Here is a 4,821-nt window from a genome sequence, read left to right on the forward strand (position 1 = left end):
GGCTCCAGCGCCCCCGCCCCAGCCCGCGGGGACCGCCTGGGAGCGAGAGGAGAAGCAGGTGCTCTGGGATCGCAGAGGCCCGGGGAGCGTCTGGGGCCCCAGCATCCCGGCCAGGGCGGCCACATTTCCTGGCTCCGAACGTCGGGGGACGCGTTAGCGGGTGGTCATTTAATCTGTAAAGCCAGGGGACTTGAATAGCGCTGGATGGGCAGCAGGCACGTCTCAGCGGCACCGTGCGCGCGGGGCGCCTGGCGTCGCGCAGGGAAGCCCATAGTGTACTTTTCCGGGGCCCGTCCCGGGACACAGAGGCCCTTCAGAAGCAAGGAGATAAGCCCAAAGCAGCATCCTTTCTTTCTGCTGCATTTTATAATGCGATTTTCCTGCCCCAGGAAAATGAAACTCTGCTTCACCAAAGAGGCAATTAATGAACGTGAAGGCGAGGTTAAATGAGATATAAACGGTGCTCTGCTTTCTGTTAAGGCAGGTTCCCCAAAGAAACCCTGCTTAATGATATTTTAGAAATAACTGCCGCTTTAATCAAGTACTTGTCTGACTTTTCAGATACGTTTTCTTCCCTCTTTCTCTCCAAGTATATTTTCGGCACCTCACTCTTTTCGTTAACCGAAAATTATCCTGGAAATTTCATTTTATTCTATGTTCTTAAATCATTTACACTATTATGGTTTTTATGAGAAACCAGGAATCTAAAGTTTTCTCTTTCTGTGAATCTAAGCTGTCTAATTATTTAATTTCAGAAACTAATTTTTTTTCCTTTATCATACAAAGACTTCTCATAGAGGAATTTCCTTTATGCTTTAGAGAGAAAAATAACCAAAAGTAAAAAAAAAAAAAGTTACTATAAAAGTAGTAAAACAATACAATACCCAAACTTTATCACAGATAAATTTGGCCCATGTAGAATGTAATCTTTTTTTCATTGTCCAAGGAAAACACACTCTAAAGTTAAAAAGGAATTCTTTCTTTGTGATTATTTATCAAATAAATCTCAGGATTGGAAATTTATTTTTGTTTTCCTCTTTAGGTAGGCCTCTCTTACTTTTGCAATTTAAATAAATAACATAGACCTTTTTATTTTTTATATTTTTAGTTCTTGGTGGTTGCTACTAAATAACTTTGTCAGCAAATTATACCCTCTGCCTTTTACCTGCGTTGTAGGTTTTATTAGCAGCTTTATACTAACTCATTCATGTAATTTATCCCCTGCTTCCTCCCCAAGGCTGTCTGCTTTATGGATTGCCCTTTGCTAGAGGCTTATTCTGTAATGCCGTAAGAATCTGGGATTGTTCCAGAAATGTAAAGGAAAATGATTCACTGACAAGTTCATTTTCAGGAATAAAACATGAAATGAAGTGACAGAGAAAAGTGGAAGAAGATGACCTCCGGATTAAGAGGATTAAAAATATAATGCCAATGTCTGCCCAAACACCGTTTCTTCCCCGCTCCCCTTCTCCTTATACCGAGACAAAACCAAAACCAAAAATCAAAACCAAAAAGTTTCGGATCTGTGCTCAGGAGGTTTGGGTTCATTCTGATTGTATAAAGTCTGATAAATTGCCTCAGTGTCATCATCTCAAACGTAAAATGCTGAACCTTCTCAGATTGCTGTGGGGCGTCTATAGAAACCAGGTGATGTGTGTAAATTGAGCACCAAGTGAGTGCTAAATATCTACTAGTGTCCTAATGCCCATCCCTGTCCCACTCCATAATTTCAACCTAAAACCAAGTAAAAGACAAGCTCAGTTTTAATGGTGTGCAAAGTAGGGGAAAGCACAAAGTTAAAAAGCAGAAGAAGAAAACCACAAATAAATGATTACTACTTTAACGCCAAACATCAAAGGGAGCTTGTCTCTGGTAAGTAACATTGAAAGAAACTCTCAACCTCAAGTTAAAGCTTGCACTGTCTTGAAAACATCAAGATAAGGCTCCCCTAGCAGGCCCTTGCAAAGGAAGGAGTTCCTGCTGGGATGGGCAGAGTCAGGGGACACTGACATTTAGAGCAACGGAGTTCACATCCTTACTGGAAATGGGGTGCAGTGAAATGTAACAGTCACTTTGTTTTCCGTGTCTTGTAGATGTTTGGAGAAAAGAAATCATCGCAGCGATTGTGTGGGCGAATATAGGAAGTAATCGAACGCACCTTAAAAGACTCCCTTTCCTCTGAAGTGTTGTCTTTGGAAGCTGTCCAAGATTGGTAAAATTACAGAGGGGAACGGAGGCCTCTCTGCTCACCAGATTCCAGAATGCAGTCATGTTAAAGGGCATCCGAATATATGATCCCATTTGACCTTGCATAGCTGTGAAGTGAATCCTGGCACTCCCATTTTGCAGATGACAGAGATTAGACATGTAGCTAATTAGTGATGAAATGGAACTAGAACTAAAATTATTCTTTCCAAAACACTGCAAAGTTCTTCCCATTACTTAAGTCTTGGTGGTGGTTGTGGTGACGTGGTAATGGAAAGAAAAAGCAAGTGAGATTAAGTGCTGTACCAAATACAAGTATATGTGGAAATGAAATACAAGTAATTTCCAAGAAAGTTTGAATAACATTAAAATGTAAATGGATGCGGATGCCAGGATGCCGGGAGGGATGTAGAGGGAATCCCGTGAGAGTGACAAACAGAACAGTTGATTCTCTGGCAGCTTGTTGGACATCTGTCAGAGGCAGAACACTGCATGGATATCAATAACATTATATTTTGTCGAATATCGGTCACCTTTAACTGTAAGATTTACTATTATTTTATTGTAATACTAAGATATAGTACATAAAACATAAGGAAAAAAACCCACTGTCAATTAAAGTATGGTGCATACATATGCACGGATCGTCCGTCTGGGTCGCTATAATAAAATACCATGGCTGGGTGGTTTGTAAACAGAAATTTATTTCTCACAATTCTGGAAGCTGGGAAGCCCAAGATCAAGGCACCAGCAGATTCAGTGTGTGGTGAGGGCCCGCTTTGTGGTTCATAGACAGTGCCTTCCAGCTGTAAGCTCCGGTGGCAGAAGGGGCTAGGGAGCTAGCTGAGGATCTGTTTTATAAGAGCACTGATGTCGTTCACGAGGGCTCTGTCCGCATGGCCCAAGCACCTCTCAAAGGCTCCAGGTCCCACACCATCACCTTGGGCGTTAGGTTTCAACATATGAATTTTGGGGGAACGTAAACATTGAGTATCTCTGTTTCAGATATGAGAAAATGTTGATCTTAGAATTAATGAAAAATTGAAAGACACAGCATTTTCATCACTTTACTTTTTATAACATGCTTTTCAGGTAATTGTCTGAGGCAGATATTGTTAATTCTCTCATCTTGTTGAAGGGGAGGTTCAGAGGGGCTAAACGACCCCCCAGGATCCCATGGGCTCAGCCCTCTCTTTGGAGCCAGCACTGCTCATCGGGTTGCCGTCATTCCCTTCCTGTGGGTCAAATGCTACTCCAGGCTGAGGACCAAAGATGGGTTAAAAATGGTCCTTCTCTAAGGAGATGGAGACACAAGACATGTAAAGTCACCACAGCCTGTCGTGATGAGTGCTATTCGAAAAAGGGATGGTGGAGGATGTCTGAGATACTGACGCTGCAGCTGTGCAGACAAGGGGGAGACTGAATTATAAAGAATTCCTAGTTATAAAGACTAGGATTGGGTCACTGTTAGTCCCTTTCCTCTCTTCCTGGAAAGTGCAGATTTAGCCACCAGGAAAAGTTCAAATACTTTTAGGGAAGGTCTTGCCTTGATAGGCTGATCCCTTTTCCTTTCCTAACACCAAAGCTGCAGGCAAGTATCCAAAGATGCTTGTTTAAGAGGGTGAGCATAACATACCTTGAGTGATTCTTCCCCAACCACGTCATAGCAAGCAGTCAAGGACACCAAGGTTTATGCTGCCAGTTTTGTATCTTTGACTCTATCAATTAAATAACAGGGAGTGGATACAGAGGTGGTAAATTCAATTCATTGGTTGCTTATAAAATGCTCATTCTTCCCTTCTTCCTCTAACAACCTCCAGATTGTCCTTTCCGGAGGAAGAACCCCTTCCATCCATGTGTGACAGCAGTTCATTTTGGGTGGATTAACCCCACTCCTAGCTCTAGGGATGGGCTCTGAGGGTTAATTCCATCCTCAGTCTATGGACCAGTCCAGGAATTGGTCCAATCAAACCCTCGGGATCGGGATGTTTGTTCCATAGTTGATTTGGTTTCACCTTTGCCCTTACTGGATGTGAATGAGGAGCAAAGTGGCCCATGTGAAGCCAGCCTGAGATCTCAGCCACCAAGCCAGAGAAGGCCAAGCCAGGGACCACAGGTACACAAGTGAACGGTGCTTGAAGTGACACTTCCCCTTTTCAACTCCCTGCCTCAGTAAATCCTTCTTATAATTTATGCCGGTCTCTATTGTGTTTCTGTGCCTTAGAACAAAAGCACACAACAGAGGCGACATGGAAAGTGAAGAGCTCAGATTTTGAAGAGAAAAGTGAATGTGAACCGTGGCTCTATCACTTACTGGCTATGTAACATGAAATAAATTACTGTAGGCTCCTAAGTCTCAGCTTCCTGACCTGTAAAATGGAGATAAATAAGGAAAGGATTAAATTATGTAATCTATGTATGTCTAGTATACTTCCTGATATATAAGAAAGAGTTGGCAATTAACGGTAATTATTATATTTGTTCTCTGGACTTTGACACAAAAGGCATGCTTTAATTATGAGTAATAACATTGTGGACCTAAAATAAACAAACCACCAGTTATTTTACCAGCAGAATAGGTTTGTTCTGTAACAGCAAAGAAGGGCAATTCTAGAC

The sequence above is a fragment of the Equus quagga genome, chromosome 16 (genome assembly GCF_021613505.1).
Source record: "Equus quagga isolate Etosha38 chromosome 16, UCLA_HA_Equagga_1.0, whole genome shotgun sequence".
Lineage (NCBI taxonomy): Eukaryota > Metazoa > Chordata > Mammalia > Perissodactyla > Equidae > Equus > Equus quagga.